The sequence below is a fragment of the Heliangelus exortis genome, chromosome 3, assembly GCF_036169615.1.
Source record: "Heliangelus exortis chromosome 3, bHelExo1.hap1, whole genome shotgun sequence".
NCBI lineage: Eukaryota > Metazoa > Chordata > Aves > Apodiformes > Trochilidae > Heliangelus > Heliangelus exortis.
Window position 1 is genome coordinate 56504329 of NC_092424.1, and position 18155 is coordinate 56522483.

At 42.5% G+C, this 18155-nt stretch overlaps 1 long non-coding RNA gene across 2 annotated transcripts; it reads left to right on the forward strand.

Annotated features, from left to right (window-relative positions):
• The first annotated feature begins 40 nt into the window (after window positions 1-40).
• On the forward strand, window positions 41-14332 carry LOC139794746 (uncharacterized). 2 transcript variants are annotated; one of them, XR_011725249.1, is made up of 5 exons: window positions 41-272; window positions 620-828; window positions 912-1081; window positions 12268-12398; window positions 12671-14332. It is a non-coding gene; the product is annotated as an uncharacterized lncRNA (long non-coding RNA). The 2 variants fall into 2 exon arrangements; XR_011725248.1 differs by lacking the exon at window positions 41-272 and having other exon boundaries at window positions 367-828.
• Window positions 14333-18155: the final 3823 nt, after the last annotated feature.

Consider the following 18155-nt stretch of genomic DNA (forward strand, 5'->3'; position numbering starts at 1 on the left):
CGGGAGCCGGAGCGGGAACCTCAGCCAGAGGTGTCCCCCCTGCAGCCGGGGCGGGGCGGGGCGGGCGCGCCGGGAAACTGCTGGCCAGGGCCGTACCGCGCCCCAGGGGTAGGGCGGCGGGACGAGTGAGGTGGGGAGGCGGGGGGCGGCTCGGGGCCCGGCGGGTGTCGGGGGTCTCCATGAGAGCTTCCCGCCGAAGCTTCGGCCCGTCAGCATCCCAGGCGGTATGAATGCTCAAAAAGCGGGGAACGGCTGGAAAACGTCACCTGAAGGTGCAGGAATAAAAAGGGAAGGGGAGGGGTGGCGGTCAAAGTAATGAGTCTCGTGGTTGGGGGGGGGGCGAGTTTATAAGGAATAAAAAGCTCTACAATATTGCAGTCCTCAGTTGAGTGTTTTCTCCTCATGTTGTTATTGATAGCGGTATCTGCGTGGGGATAGCGGGGATAAAGCTTTAGGATACAACTTAGATGCTAAGGCTGTCGAATAGCTACACAAGGAAGCCACCGCGCCTCCATAGAGGAGATGAAGAGGGGCATCCTCAGCTCCTGCAGGAGTCCGGGCTCGACGGGAGGCTCTGGGGAAATTGGTAACAAATATTCACGGGATTTCCCTCACCCAGGGAGACGAGACGCTGCCAGTCAGCTACAAAACTGCAGCACTCACAACACGGCTTTGGCTCACCGACCAGCAGCGGCTCCCTGCTCTTAAGTGTCCCTGCGGGTGTGCCAGCGGTGGTACCTGCCAGTTTATCCAATTTGAGAATGAAAAAAATAATCCGTCCTAAGAACAGCGTGTCACCTGCCAGGATGAGCAGTTATTCTTAACCTGGTAAGCTTTTCCTCGCACATAAATTAACTTTTTTTCCTTCTGACCCAGATCCTACAGATTGGGTTTCTGTGATTTCCTTATAGTAGGCATACAGGAGTGCACCTTCACAGAGCAGTTATGGTTTGTGCTCTGTGACTGATCCAGGCTGGGAGGACAAAAGCTTTTGCATGAGCTATCTGGGTTCTAAAGGTCAAGTCAAAGTGGATAAATCAAATCAAGTGAGGTCTGTCTGCAGGGGGAGATGCCACATTTTGTAAGTTACAATTTATCTACATTGTTTTGCCAAACTGTTTGGCTGGAACAGTTCCCAGATTTCTTTGTAGTGGAAAAGGGAGATAACGTCCTGGACTATCTTGTACCTGTAGCTAGGGCTTTAGGGTTCCAAGAAAATTAGCCACTGTATTTTCAGATGCACTTTGAAATAACTACCAGAAGTTTCTTGTGTTGGTAACAACCTTCTGACATGTTTTCAGTATCTTGCATTCCCATAGCCAAATGTCCTGCTGACCTTAGTCCACAGCTTTGAAGCTTCTTGGTTGCATTTCTTTCTAAAAACCAGAGTGGAGAAAGTGTGGCCTATTTCTGAGGCAACAAGTTTGGCCAAATCCTGATCCCAGTGTTTTGGGGACTGCAGAATTTCCATTTGTTTTGGCAAGACTGGATTTCTGTTCTTTAGGTTAAAAAAAAAAAAAAAAAAAAAAAATGTTTCCACTACCACATTTACAGGCTCATAAATGTGCTTGGCTGCAGCAACAGTCAGACCTCCAGAGAAATCTTTTGAAGTCTTCATGTTCCTGTAAAACACTGAAACCCCCATGGGTATGAAATAAGGACCTGATTCTGGAGTAGGTGTGGAGTATCAGATTAAACTGTCCAGTGTGAGGCAAGAAAGCAGCTTCTTACCATGCATTAGAGGAGCTGGAGGAGTAACTTCTTAAATGCCATGGCTGAATATAGGAGTGTAACCTTTCAAACATCAGTTTTGCAAAATCTGAGCTTCATGGTTTGCAAGGTCAAATCTTGGTGATGTCACTCAGCTTTCACACACTTCAAGGGTTGTGCCATGTGTAGGTAAGACCTTATTAGAGTGAAATCATAGAAATATATGCAGAGATGGAGTAATTAATGTCAGTTTCAGTAGCCATGGAGATATGCCATCGCGTTCTGGAGATGAAAAAAGTCTTTCACAAGTGTGGCAGGTATCTGCTGGCTCGCACAGAGTGTTAGAGTGAAAGTGTGAAAAGCCTCTCCAGCTTTTCTTTTTCAGACCTACTTGATGAAGTACTGACAAGCCCTCTATAGGCACAAAGCATCATTAGTAAATGCATATGCAAATAAAAGGCCTCTGAACATTGCTAAGAACTGATTTGTAACTATGCAGCAAAACTTACTGATTCAAAGACTTGTTGGTTAACAAAGAACAGGATTGTGAGTAGCAGCAAGAGGACTGAAGAGGGGTCCTAAGTAATCAAAGCAAGGTGAAATTTCCTCTCTAGAGTAGTGTGATGTCTCTAACATGAGTTGGTAAAGGCAAACTGGGCATCAATATGCGTTTCTGGTCAGCATGAGAGGGAGTAGCACAGATAGGTGATTCAGGATTTCCTGCAACTCTGAGCCAGCTGTGAGCCAGGTTTGTGACCTAGGACAAGTTTTCAGCAGAGCAGTGAGTATGCCAGGCTGGAGAAGGCTCAAGGTACATAATGGTACAGGGGAACTCAGCTGTCTTGATGCTACCATGTGTGCTGCCTAATTTCCCTTGCTTTGCCTGGCAGCAGAACTAGACCACCACAATCCCCTGTGGAAAACAAGTGTCAGTTCCACATAACAGTTACAAGCAAAACCTACCCCCCTACACCACTATCGTACACCTCAGACACACTCAATACTCACCTCTCTTTCCACTCCAGCACTAAACCCCACCCCCACTCAGTTTGGTAAAACACTGCTCCCTCTGTGGTCTCCATCTGTGGCTTCCACTGGTGCTGCAGTGGTCTTTTGCCTCCCAGTTCCTACTATTAAAGACCCTAGCTGAGTGCCCAGGAACATCCATCTTCTCTTCTCGGTGGCTTTGGCTGAAACTCAGAAAGCAAGAGATGAAGTGACATTGTTCTTCAGCCTACTCAAGTATTTTTGGTTCTGTAAGTCACTAAATTTTTTCCAAGGTAGTGTTACATGAGTCTTTTCAATTTTCAAGACAATGAAAGCTGGGTTCCCCCAACACATCTTTCTTCTCCCTTTATGTGGAATAACAGAAAGCAGGCTGTTCTTGTCACAGTTGGTCAGTGAAGTTTGCCAGGGAAAAGTGGTTTAATCAGAAAATGTGAGCTTCTCAGCTCAGAAATGGTTTGTGGCAACTGGCTGAACATGACTTTTGTAAAGGCCCAAGTATTTGTCAAGTCCTGAGAGCTTCAAGTTCCAGAGCTGCACATTCAAAGTTTAGCAGTTATTGTGGGAAAATTATTGGCATTTGTTACCTTTGCTGCTGTTATACGTAAGTGGGTTGGTGATGAAATTAAAGGAAATTGTATCAATTTCATGTAGTTATTGCTGAGATGACAGACATTGCACAGATTTTCCAAGGGAATATCATGTATCTATGAAAAATATCCATTTTGTGGGAAGCTGCAAAACACAAAATTATCTACAAACTGGAAATTTTTCCAGTTCTTCGTGAATCTTTGCTACAAAGAAATTTTTCACATTTCTTCCAGGCATTTCTTGACAAAGAAAAAAGAGAAAACAAAACATGTAATCTGTGAGCTGTTGCTCATTCTTTGAATAATGGATGCTATTTATTGCAAAGGCCCCTAGCTACACATGGGAAAGTTTTCTCAGCATCTGTAGGAAGGTGACAGAGCACAAGTTATTGAAGAAGGGGAAAAGAAGTTTTCATGTCACTTTTGTTATAATTTACTTATGAGTTTCCAAACATCTAGTCAGGAAGTGTTTACCATCCCTGGGATCTGTCTCCTGTGTTGAGGGATGTGACAAGCAGGGGACTGGTCTCCTGCTGTCACTAAGTGTAAACCCCTGAAAATGGGGGCTTATAATGAGATCCCAGGAGATAGATTCTGCTATTTCTAATCGCAGATTACTCACTTGAACTGGAAGACTGGTTGAGACATCTGTGATAGGGAAACTGCAAAGCACTGCAGAGCTCTACATGAAATGAAAGGAAGTGATGTTGTATGCAGTCCCTGATCCTCAAGTGAGTTTGAGTGCTAACAATCAATTGTTAAGCATGAGAGTGATGTTCAACTTGTGCTGAAACTTTTTCCCAGTACTGGGGCCAGGGCAGCTGAGGCCACAGCACAAACACTGTGTTTCTCCAGTCTTCAGAGCAGAGCCTGTGCAGCAGGTTTACCTGTCCCTTCCCAGTCACAGGTAAAGTCCTGCACAGTGCTAAGAGTCAGTTATTCCACATTCCTTGTTTGAAGGCGTCACTGGTGTTTGTAATAATTGCTTCTGCTCTCTTCTGAAAGCAGCAGGGCAGGCTGAGTTCAGCACTTGCTGTTCTCCCACCATCGTCACTCTTGCAAACAGATGGGCCTCATGTACAACTCATGTCTCAGTTGCATTTAGCTAACAAAGGCAACAACCAAAATCACCACTGCATCCACAAAGAACAATGAGGATTAGAATCTCATCCAACATGCCAGGAGGCTCATTTGCATTTCCCGATCTGGCTATTCCCCACTTTTCCATTTTATGAAAGGACAGCCCCCCCATTCCTTTACCCCATATATCTTACTGTCCCTGGAACAAGAGAGCTAACAAGCTTTCATTGATGGGTGGGTGTAAGATCGTGGTCATCACACCTCCTTTATACATAATTCTTACACATCATATACTTCCGCCGCAATTATAATCCAATCCATGCCTCTCCAGAAAAATATACCAGTCTCCCTGTGGTCACACAGTTTATCATCTCCATCTGTGGGAGCCAGTCCCGGCCAGGTGCAGGGACAATGCTTGGCCATTCATTTCTCTGCACCAGCTGTTCCCCTCAGCATGCACTGAGTCTGGGTCCTGCTGGTGACAACCCCGTTACGGCTGCTGCTGCTGTGAGGTTGATTTTATTTTAAGAGCTAACCCAGACTGATCATTCTGAGAACATGCATAAGTATAGCGAGGGGTAAGTTTATTTTATAGAAAGGGGTATTTCATAGAATAGCTTATAGGTCTGTGTGAGCTTTGGGGATTTTTTTCCCCAGTCTCACAGGAGATATGGACTGGTATGACTGAATAACAACAGGTAGTAAATCACTACCCTGCTATTGGCATCCACCGAATTCTGAGTTCCAGTAAATGGGTCAAATAATGACTTAAGCCACTAGCAACAAGAGGAGAGGGTGCTGGTGTTGAGGACTTCACAATGAATCAATGGGATAGAAAAGAAAAGAAAATCTGCATACCAAATATCATGTGGCATCTGAAGCCTGGATTGAAGATCCAGCTCCCAGTCATTTGCTTTCAGGAGCATGAAATCCATAGTTTCCCATTTGAAAAGTACATAAGACTACCTGGGTTTTCAGAGAATTTTTGGTTCTGGTTTCAAGTTCTGCTGTTCACCAAGACGTATAAAAGGTTTTTAAAAATTACTTTGAACAAGATGTTTTGTAGCAAAAGGGGAGATATCATTTTCAGCTGTATGAAAACAATGGAAAAAGAAAAGAAGAAAATTTAAACTTGGAAAATCTTTTTTAACCTTGTTGAGGTAATGGACATATTCTTCCAAGAAATTGTTTCTAAATGAGTTTTTCAGTTAATTGCTTTCTTCCAAACCTTTCTCATTAATATTAAAAGCAGGAAAAAACTGTCTTATAGTTGTGGCAATTGCATTTAACTTACCATCAATAGAGACTTTCCTTCCCCTCCTTCTTCTAGCTCAGTCTATTACCAATCAAACCTCCCCATTGAAGAATGTGTTTCTGCCTCTGAGATTTCTGCTTTCTCTCCTCCATCTGTGAGAAGGAATTTGCCAGTACTTCGACCTTTCTCTCTCTCCTAATCTAATGTGAGTCAGTAGATACCAAAGGTAGCTTAGTTATTTCATACTTTTCCAGTTTTATCTGCTGATAGTCTGTCATTCTTTGTGTAGACCCAGGTGTCTGCAGAATAGTGCCTTCTATTCTTCTACAGGCCGACCAAATAAGATAAAAGGGATGCTGTCAATACAGGAATAAAAACCCAGAATAAGTGAAACTGCAAGCTTTGAAGTAGCTTCAATTCCACTAGACCCTGTATGAGTGACTTAAAAATATGTACAAAGCCAATTAAATTGTCAGTTCATGCTGGTTCAGTGTGGACCACTGGCTATTTTTGGGGGATTTTTTAACTTTCTTTCAAGGCGATCTGCTTTCTTTTTCCAGTAGTTCCACATGTTCATGATATGATGTTAAGCAAATCATCCTCTGTAGCTCAAAATCTCCCATTTCTTAGAAAAAGGAGCATGATTTTTCTGTGCCTTGTAAAATACCTTAAAATCCATGGATGAAATCAAGCCTTACACTGAAAAATCAACAGCCATATGCATTTACAGAGAAACTTACATGAGCCTCAGAATGTTATCATACAAAAATGCATACATGAATTCAGAAGTGCTCTGGTTAGATAAAGTTGTCTGAAAAGGCTGTATTCCTATTTCCTGGGCAAACAGGTTTATTGCTGTTGGGGTTTTTTTTCAGTTTCATTTTTTACTCAAATTGGATCAAACTCAGAGGTGATTAACATTTCCCACAAATAGAAAATTCCAAGGGGAAAAAATAATAATCACAAGTACCAAGGAAGGATGGTTTCCAAAGGAAAATACATTCCCTAGTGTACAGACAATGGGTGCCTCAGGTGGGGGGTAAGGGAGGGAAGAAAATCAGACTTGCAGGATGCCTGAAGACATCCAGACACACCTTCTATAATTAAATTGCTGTTCCTCTTCTTTTTGTGTTTTAACACAAACTCAAAATTCCAGGTTCTGTAATCATTTGCCGTTAAGAAGGGTAATGATAAGAGAAGTGGGTGTTATTGACAGAGCTCTACTTGTTTACAAATAATGTACAAAATCTTGCTTCCTGGAACCAGGCAGAAACCAGCAAGCTGGAGACAGCTTCTCAGAAGGGAGTCCAGCATGGCCACCCGCCAGCACTCAGCTCAGCAAGATCCCAGAAAGATTTTCCCAGCACCATCTCCCCCATGCTTATTCATGCCATAACTTAGGCTTGGCTTTGCCTTCTTCCTCTTGGGTAAAGAGGTCCTTCTGGACTGCTTGCAGGGAGACACCATCCAGCCCAAAAATCCTGCACCTTGAGGTGTCTCTCAAAGCCCCTGCTGCAGGACACAGCATTGAATTAACAGAGTCTGCATTGGATAACTTCAGATAGAAGTTGAAAAAAAAGCTCTCAGGGCAATCTGAAAGCTCAAAAAGAGTAATTTTCTTCACCACAGAAAAATGACAGGGTGGGAATGGATAAAGGTGATAAATAACTTAACAGAAAGGTGGTAGGCAAGTGCCAGCAGCATGTCACCTTGGCACAGCCATCATTGACAGACTCAGCCCCCTCTCCCTTCCTGTCACAGGCTGAAAGGTCTGGCTTGCTCTCAGTAGACATCTTTTATCAACTCCCAAAGGAAAAGAGTTCATGTATAACAGACTCTACACCAGTGTAAATTATAATAATGAAATGGTAGTATATAAGTTATTTCTAGCACCAAAAAATCTGCTACCTGTCAGGAAGGAGGAACTAGGACAAAAAAAAAGCCTTTTTCATTGTCTAATTTGCCATCATTCCTTGATTTCTCCATGTAAAGCTGCAGGCTTTACAGTAGACCATTAGGTCTTCTGTTCTCTTTTGTGTAGTATAGATCTCTGCACTACAGAAAAGGGAAGCTGGCATTGGAACCTGTAGGAATGCCAAAAGCTCTAGAGATTCTAGCAAATCCATAGAGAATTTATGGAGGATAACCCTAGGTACATGATCAAAAGGGTAGAGAGAGTAAATGCAATGTTCAGTGTTTAGAAACACTGAGAACATCTGAAGTTTCTTGGAAAATCTGGATTTGTTTGGGGTTTTTTTCTAAGTTCCCTCTTCTCTTATGAGCAAGAGTACTTCTGTCAGATATTGAGTTTTGGTTTAGATTGCAGTGTTGTTCACTACTCTCTTATAGAAGTCAAATAGATTTAGCATTCAGACCTGTAAATCCTTTGCAGTGAAACAGGAAAAAAAATGAAATTACAGAATGACAACAAGTTAATGGGAATGTATGCATGAATGGCCTGTAGGGTTTTCTCATTAACTGCTGTACTGATTTATATTGTTGACATTGTAATCTTTCTGTATCATGTTTCATTACATACAAAGAATATTGTTACTATTAGATTGAAATTTATCTTCATGGGAGGCAGTGCACTCACTAAAGGACAAGCATGATATTCCTGGGCAACCTGTAATGCAATTTGCCACCTACAGCTGCCAGATGATGTCTACTGGATCTCCATCTCCATTGAGAAGGCCAGCCCAGACCCCAGGGAATGGTGAACAAGGGGATTTCAAAAAACCCACATCTGCAGGAAGCCTTTGGGTAAAAGACAAGCAATCACCTTTGCGTGGGACTGAGGAAGGGAAAATCCAGTCAACTCCTTCCCTGGTTCAGGGAGAGCTGAAAGCAGCTGCTTCTTCTGGGCTTCATGCTCACACTGCCTGAAGATGTCCTGAATGGCTGGGATATGTGCATGCATTGCAACTAATCACATTCTGTACATCAGACAGCAAAACCAAAGACAATTAATCAGCATTTCACCTTGCCAAGTAAATAAAATACTAATACCCTCAGCTTACATACAGGAAAAATGAATCACCAAGCTCTCACAAAAAGAGCTGGGGCCAGTGTCAGGACAGGGAAACAGGTATCCAAACTCTCTCTTGTGCTGTCTCTCATCCTGCTTCTCTCAGGCAATAAAACTGATCTCCCACAGTGTCAGACTTGAGCAAGCCCCTCTGGAACAGGCCAAGCCAAAAGTCAACCTGTCCTGATGTCCCATGGACCGCCTTGGCCAGCCAGACCCTGCCCTCTGCCAGGAGCATGCTGTACTTCCTAACTTTGTGCTTCCAGTAACTTGTTCTTTGTGTATTGAGAGGAACTGGGGTCTTGAGGACCTCATATGGTAGTTCCAGGTGCTTCTGATGGCTTCTATAGAAGCAAAATAGCAGGCACAAAAGATAAGGGTGGCAGGTTTCGAAGACCAGCTAATATATCATTTCCATTTAAATTTTAAACCTTTTGTGACTGCATGTACAAACACACAGTTACAGATTAAAATCTTCTCGTCAAAAAATAAAACCAATAACCTGGACCTTTCTTAAACTTGGAAGCATCACAGCTGATGCTTCACAGTTCTCATGGCTGACTCTGTCCCCTTCAAAGGCAGGACAAGACAAACTTCTTGCTCCTGCTCTTACCACTCTGTTCATCCTGCAGGACCATGAGACTGCCTATCTTAAAACAAGCACACAGGTATTTTTCATCTTGCAGCCCTTTCCTCTCACAACAGAACAAATAAATAAACTATAATAAATAAATAAGCAAATGCCAGCATCAAACTTGACAGGACAAACAAGATGCTTGGCCAAACCTGGTTCTCTAAGGGAACTGACAGCTGATTTTCCCTACTAACACATCAGTAATTCTCGGTGCTACAGAGGAACGCTGTGGTTCACCTTGTTTGCTCTCAGGGATGGTGCTGAAATCCTCGAGCTACATTCTTGGGAAGGGATCTTTTTATCGAAAAACCTTTGTTCTTTGCATCACAAGTTTTGTATGTAGCTGATACTGCCCTTCCATTATACCCTTGAATGCGATTTACTGTTGTGATGTGGCAGCGATGTGCTGATAGTAGAATTTAGCCTAACAAACAGAATTGGGCTCTTACACTTAGTATGGCTAACATCAAGAAGTAGGTCTGTGTGCACATTACTGTCTCAGTGGAAGAACTCTACTGACCCATATTCAAGAGATTAACCTCAAGAATGACATGCTATTAGGATGGTAGTAGAAGAGGAAAGAAGAAGCTGAAGTTACGGAAGCTCCTGTTCCAAGAGCAGCACAATGGTTCTGAGTTAACATATATCACAGGGCACTCCCAATGTATGGGCAAACAGGAGTGCTGCACAGAAAAAGGATAGGATGAAGAGACAGGGATTTGAACCTGGCTGGTGGAGTCCATCTCCAGACAGACCCAGGCTTACTGAAGATGTTGTGCACAAGGGTGGAGGGGACAGATCGTGTGCTTGCAGCCAGATAGGGAAGACAATAAGCTCTGCACTTCTCATTCTGGAAAGTAAAGGACAACTTGGTCCACATTAAAAAAAAAAAAAAAAAAAAAAAAAAAAAGGAAAACTGGAGAATTTCCACACTGGACCATTCTTAGTCCACTTATGCATGTATCTTTGTAGCCATTGGTAATGAATCTGGAAGGTTTATCTTCTTCCAAACAACACACCAACACCCACTGATGGAACCTCACGTGCTCTTAATCTATATCTGTGTGTTATTATTTTACCCATGGAGAGGGAGGAGGAGGAAGAAATACAGTGGATTCACTCTAATCCCTGAATACAGTTCTGGATATGCTTTGTATTTTCTCAGAGCCACTCCCTTGTCTATATAAACAATCCTGCATGCTGAACAGGGCATTCTGTACAGCCTGTGGAGAAGAAAAAGGAGAGAAGGAAGCGCAGTGAGAAACAAAGACAGTACATAGTTTAGGGAAGCATAATATAATAATGGCAGAGTTTGCATCTTATGCCAAAAAATATCCTACCAGTTTTCTTTACTTTTTTTGCTAGAACTTGCTAAAGTTAAGAGGTAAAGAGTAATTTTAGACTGTGACATGTTTAGATGAATTATAAAGGGAAAAGCATGGGAAATAGTTTTCACATTCAAATGTACAAAATAATACATCTTCTTGTTTGTATCAGCCTGGCTTTCTACATGCCTAGGATTTAAATGTAAATCTTGTCAAACATAAGGGTTTTTAAAGGTGTTAATCACATTGCCTTTTTTTTTAACAGTGTGTGAAGTGATTTGAAATCATTAGGGAGCACTAATAACTTGCAGGGAGAGTTTCAGGTCAGAAGACTGCAGCTTGCAGCACTTCTAAGACATATAAATCATTTCGGCTACTGTGGAATGTGATGATTTGAAACCATTGGGCTTGGAAATGGAAAAAAGACATATCTGGAAAGATTCAAGCCACTCTGAATATGCTAAGCCCAGTCCTACAGCCCTGATTGAGACATATTCAACAAATTTCAAAGTACAAGCTGCAATATCAAATACTTTCTTCTGGAGATCTTCCAGGATAACTTATCCTTTCTAGCTCTGCATATATTTAGAAACACTGGGCCCTGGGTACAGCAGTTTGCACTTGGCATAGTCACCTGCTGTTGTGCAAACTGAGCACAAACACCTTTTCTGGTCTACTAATAATTGTAAATCATTTTGCCATCTTTGTGAGATGCAAAGCCAGAGTGAACAAATGCTTTGTTCTGCAAGGAGAAAGCAGTTGGAGAGACAATTTTCTTGCTTCCACAAGATTGCTAGGCTATAATAAGCAGAAAAAGGTAGAAAGATGAAGAGTTCTCACAAAATTGGAGAAGTTACATAAAATGAAAGTAGAAAAATAAGGGAAGTGCGGCAGCTCCATTCCTACAAGCAACATCAGCTGGAGGGTAGGAAAGCATTATCATCTGTACCATCATATCCTCTAACCTTGCTCACAGGCAGTCTTGAGGACTGGAGGGAAAATACAGCTTGTATCCAGCTTACGTATTATTTATGCTGGACCTGCACTGGCTGAGACCTAGTACTGTGCCAAAAGGGAATGTTAAGAAAGGGAAGCTCTAAGAAGGAATTAGGAACAAGCAGCTGTCAATAGGTGATGCTCAGTAAGATATAATTAGTGACACTGGATCAGACAGGATGTGTTTAAGCATTACACATGCTTCCAAAAGCCATTGTGTATCCACAGAGAATAGAATAAAATGTATCTCTAAGTTTTACCTAAGTTTAGACAATGTAGTCTAAATTTCAAGGTATATAAACATCCTTCTAAAGATGATTCCCTGCCTTTTTGGCATGACTTATTTCAGCAGTTAAGGTTGATAAGAGACAGCAAATTGGACTTGTATGTGCAAGGTTGTGAGGAGTTACATGTTTAGCTCAATTAATATTTTCTATTGCAAAATATATATGACTTTTTTTGGAGGAGCTCCGTTGCTACCTCTACCTTATAGCAAGTCTTTGCAAGTCTGAAGGGGAGTGATGACAAATGCTCTGCCTGCCTTCCATGGAGCTCCATTCAAGCTTGAACAACATTTTTCAGGTTAATGCAGTCCTTCTGACATCTGACATCTGACATCTTTCTGTCCCTTCTGACATTTGCAGTACCAAGATCTTGCAAAAAATAATAGAGCATGAGCCCTTCCGAAGAGGCAGAATGGAGTGTGCAACCAGGAACAAAGCATACATAAATCCAGAGTGAGACTCTGCTTATCAGTCTTCCTCATGGAGGATTTGTACATATAAAGGTTTATTGATACAGAGATACAGCTTATCAATATGTATATATGCTCATACATAAGCTCTTAAATCAGATGCTATAGACTGAGGTTAAACATCCTAGAATTATAAATTGCATCTTTCATGAGCCTTAATATTGTGTTAGGCTTGGGTTTGTGGTTTGTTTTCTTGGGTTTGGTTTTTTTGTTGTTGTTGTTTTTTGTATATTTTGTTGTTGATGATGTTGTTGGTTTTTTATTTGAGGGGGGCTTCTGTTTTTTTTCCACAGGGATCTTGTCATATGGTGAGAACAGCAACAAGAAAGAAGAAAGATTGGGAATTGAGGCTTCCTGCTTCAGCTGCTCCACCATGCAGGGGATGACACTTCTGCAAAGAGACAAGGCAGGACACTGCAGGAGACAGCATGTCTTTTGGAAGGAAGCAAGTGAATACTACAGAATAAAACTTAGTCATGTCCCTGCTGCTGCTACAGACTTCCTCCCTGACAGTAACCACAGTTCCCTCAGTGGGCTTCACAGACAGCGAATCAACAGTGTAGACACAACAGGGTGGAAAAGAAGAGTGTGGGTCAGCGTAATGTGGGCAGACATTAGTGTGCCTGGTGGGAGCTTTGACAATCAGTAAAGACCAAGTCTTTGTAAGAATAGGAAGGCACAGAAACAAGACATGACACCCAGTAAGGATTAGGTGCCTATTAACATCCTCTATGTGTTATGATATAGTTCTTCCATTCTTCCATAACAGAATTTGTATTTGGCAAAATTCCCCTTGGGACTGTTTTTAAGTTCTACTCCAACACGTAAAACACCCAAGTTTTCTGAAAGCACTTCCCCAATTTTTCTTCCCAGTGCTACTGGTACATTAAAGGACATAATTCTGGAGGTGAGCCAAGGAATAGCCTGGCAGCTTGTTAGAAGGAATAAACTGAAGATTTGGAAGCATATGTGTAGTGATCCTGACCAGGAGACTGCTGTGCATCGAGGAACCAGTCATCCACATCACAGGGAACCTGAGCGGCCCCAAACCTCTGCTGTGCCATGCCACATGTCCAGAGTGGTTTTTGGACTGTGTTGTGCTGCACAGATCCCTTGAACACAGGATGAACGCAGCCACCTTGTCACACCAGAGGAGGCTGTGGGCTGTTCCCACTTGGTGCCAGTGATTATGCCACCCACCAGGACTTGTCTTTATCTAGAAGTGTAGCCAGAAGTTCTCCTGCAAACATTCTCCAGGAATAGAGTTGTTTTCTTGTAAGGAAGTTATTTAATAGCTTGAAGGACCAAAAATAAAGTGCTGCTTCTTAGAGGGATCTGCCATAGGAAAATAAATCCGGGGCCTGTCCAGTGCTGTGCAAACATGGGGTGCCCAGTGACTGAAGGGACATAAGAATTACTCTGTATGTTCCTCTATTCTACCTCACTGAAATGGTTATTTATTAATCTATTTGTTGTTGGGCTTTTCTTTCTGAGATCCAGAAAGAGCCAAGGTGTTTATAACAATATAAAAGGTGGCTTGGGCTTTAAGGGATGGAAGAGAGCAGAGGGATGTAATTCTGCTTAATTTAAATGTTCACCCTAGAGACAGAAACTAAAACAACAACAACAACAACAAAAAAGAGACCTGTTGTTGTTACACAGGCACAAACTCCCACTTCCCATTCTCCAGCAAGGGCAGAGATAGTCACCCTTTTGGACAGTCACCCAAAGTGTTGGGAAGTGGAGGCATCATACTCACCATACTACAGACCATCAAGGAAGAAGGAGCCAGGCAGGTGCTTCCCAGGAAGAGCCAGCAGTGTCCCCAGAGCAGAACCTCATCTTGTAGCCATGGGCAGGACAAGGATAAGCACTTAACGTGACCTCAGGCTCACTCAGGAGTTTCTACCTGGGCTGCCACAGGGTTGCTGTCTTCCTGCAGTCAGGGAACCAGGTCTTCCATCTGCCTTTGCACCTGGAACCTTCTCATGAGGGAAACACATCTCATGACAGGTGAATTTTTAAAACAGTAATGTTATTGGTTTAAAATTATAAAGGTTAAAATGGTAATATAAACCTGTCTCATGAGACAAATTATCTAGAGTATGTGTTCATACCCAAGCTGTGGCCTTGGTACCATCTGGGCAATGTTATGGTATCCCTAAATACTGCAGTTGTGAAACCACAAGATAATGACATTGGGCCTGAATGGCTCACAAACCAACTGTGCTGGGGATGAGAAAGTGCATAAATAGTGGGTGCACCAATGAGACCTGTGATTTTCAACCTAATTTCCCTCTTGCTTCTCTAACCACAGCCACATGCATGACTTGATGGTGTACGAGTTGCCCCATTGACTCCTAAACATTTGCAGAAATAAAGATCCTATGAAAAGCAGAAATATTCTTAGAAATTTGATGCAAAAAATGCATTTCCTCTTCTGGCCTCACCTGAACCATTGGTTACCCTCAGATTTTAGATTTAATAAAAACCTTACCTATGTGCTGTAAACAGTGGCTCAGAAATATGATCCATTCACAGCCAGAAAAAAAAGAGACAAAGAAAAACACCTCAAGCATTCTTTAACCAAAGAACTTTCCAAAACCTCATCTTTATATCATCCTCTTGATATTTTTGCAGCCTGACTCATAAAATTCTGAGTGTGTGTGGGAGAGGTAGAGTGGGAGTGAAGGGACGGCACTGCCATTTAAAAAATTATTATAAGTAGATAAAATGCCAGCTGTCTGCAGTTTACCCTCAAGACATCATTAACTGGACGGTATTTTTGCCATCATCTATAACGAATAATGCGAAGATATTAGTTTAGTTTCTTAAACTTAAAGGAGACCATCATAATACTTGATGGCAACACATGCATCTTGTCAGGTACAGCTCAAGTCAGGATTTCTCTAGACCAGTGATGTTTCTTTCTCTTTTTTTTCTTTTTTTTTTTTTTTTTTTTTTTTAACTTAAAATGGAGATTATCAACACAGCCATTTAAAATATGTGCTTGCATGATCATTAGCAGCCTGGATTGCAGTGAAACAAATTTCTGCAGTATCATTAACTTTGCACTGTTTATCCTGTTTACTTCCTCTTCCTTGTGCTGCAGCGAATGGGTTTCATTTTCCCTTTGGCAGAAGCCCAGGGTGTGTCTCACCCCGACTGTCACCCGCTGCATACCCTGACAGTGCTGGAGCCACAGAGGGTGGGGGGGAAGGTCTGGTGTTGAAAACCAAATGCATCTTGCTGTCTTTGTCTGGTTGAAACATGCAAGGGACGCTTGCTGGGTACCAGGCCTAAGCTTAGGGATGACAGTGGGGCTGTGGTATCGCCATTTTTTTAACCCGTCCTGGTTTTGCTGGGATGGAATTATAGAATCAATTTTCTGCTCAGGGAATCTGCATTTTTGAGAAGATTGCAGCAGCCAATTTGGTGGGAACAAAGCTGGTAAGACACTTAGTTTGCAGACAGCCATGGTATGTGTGTCTCTGTAGCACTCAGGGTCTGTAGATCAGTTCTGAGTTAGCCAAGTGCTGCAGCTGGAAGGAGTGAAACCCAGGGCAGCTGACCCAAGCTGGCCAACACAAGTATTGCCTACCATAAACATCACACTCACTAGAAACTGGAAAATTTGCTGAGGAGAGGTCTCTTTCCTGGTGCCCACCATCCCTGGAGGGTCCCACCCATTGCTTTGCCCCCAAGGCCTCCTCTCCTGTTCGCTCTGACCATCGTGCCTCCGGCTGGAGCTGTGGTACTCACAGGGTTTGACATCTGGCATTCACTGATCCTTTATATGGCCTCAGTATAACTTTGTATTTCATGTTAATAGTGAGATTAAGACTGCTTCTCTATTATTATTTTATTAAATATATTTTCATTTAAACCCACAGGTCTCCTTTCTTTTTCCCGATTCCCCTTGTAGGTGGGGTGTAGGTAGCACCATCAGGTGCTAAAACAATTGCTCAGTGTGGAAATAACCCCTCATCTTCTGAACTACATATTGAGACAAGATGTGCTCAGTAATGTCACCAAAGCTGACAAGACCCTTACCAGGGTGCACACCTATAAATTGTGTCCCAAGCACAACCAGGAGCTCTTTTTCTCACTGTGCAAGGTATCTGAGAGGGAATCAAGCTGATACATGCTACAGACTTATGAGTCCCTTCCAATCTGAGATATTCTGTGATTCCATAAACTGGCAAATTTGTTTATAGAGACGAAAACAATTCTGAGAAGTCCCACTGTGGCAGTTCCCTGCTATTGGGCCAGCTGGCTGGGCTCACTTGAGTGTAATACAATACAAATGTAAGCACAAGCAGCAGCATTGTTTTCCACAACACAGAGTAAGACACGGGTTAGGGAATCCCATTCTTGGCTCCGAGCAAACTACTCAGCCTCGGTGTTGCTAACACAGAAGTACAGACAGACCAACTTGCCAAGGAGCCCAAGGCACAGCTTTTTACACAGTGGATTCTCTTCACCTACTGTGCCATGCAGGGGGTACAGCAGCCTTTGCCCGCTTGCTGCAGATGCTCCCAGACAGATCCGTTTGCCATCATAACAAAAGGTCTCTTAGTAGACTCTTAAGAAGAAAATTACAGACATTTCTGAACAGAGCTGAAGACTTCTCACTTTCCATGTTTCCCAGCACCAATCCTGCAGGTGTTTAGGCACCAATGTGTGCTGTTTCCCTGTGGACATCAGTCTGAGACGGGCACTTTGGTGTTCAGCGCAGACAAGCTGGCAATGCCTCTGGGTATGAGGAGGCTTGCAGGAATTTAGGTTCCCAGCAAAGTTTTCCAATCAAACCCTTGATACCTGTAGACTTGGAGCTACCTGAGTAGCATGCAAATGTTATGAATCCCATACTTGGATTCAGGTACTCAAATACCACCGAAGGTACATATAATCAATTATTTCCACCTTTAGAGCTTGACTCCTGTGTCAGATGCTACTTAGTGTTGAACTCCAGCTGAACAGTGGTGTCTTCAACTGCTGTTGCCTTTATGTTTTGTTTTGTTTTGTTTTTCTGAGAAAAACAAAAGCCAATTTCCAAGAAAGTCATACTGTGCTCCAAAAGAAAGCTTTTTAGAATACTAACTAAAGAGACAGACCAAGGCTTCTTGACTAACAAAGACCTGGCACTCTGTCCAGAAAGATTCACAAAAGACCTAATTCTGAAGATATATAATCTCAATTATTGTAACGTGATCCTCTGTGGCATTTAGCAGACTTAGCAAAGACCAGAAAATGCAGCTCACTATATTCCCATTCAAATGTAATTGTCATTTACTGAGTGTTTCCCCGCTGGGAAAAAATAGTCAGGTTTTGAGTACATGTTGTACCAACATGTTTGCATAATACACATATACAAATACATGGTACACATTATTGTCCTCTCAGGAGAACAGCTTTAACTATGGCAAGGTGGCCTTAAGACTTACAGTGTCACTCAGCTTGCAGGGGCTGTGCAAGGATAGACTCCAAAAATGAGCAAGGCCACAGACATAATGCTGCTTTATTTGTGCAATTGTGGTACTGGAAAATACTCAGGTCTGACTCTAAGCATTTCTCTGAAAGCAGGTTTGATCTGGATCTGACCTGACAAGATTCTGGAGTGTGTTTGTAGATTGCATTAACCCCTCCTCAGGTACCAGCCTTGTATTTAACCTCCCAAAGTTGCTCAGGTGCCCTGGCAGAGATAAGCATAATCTGCAATGACATCTAGGCTACACCACAAGATAAAATGCTTCTTCTGCTGTGTTATTCAAAATA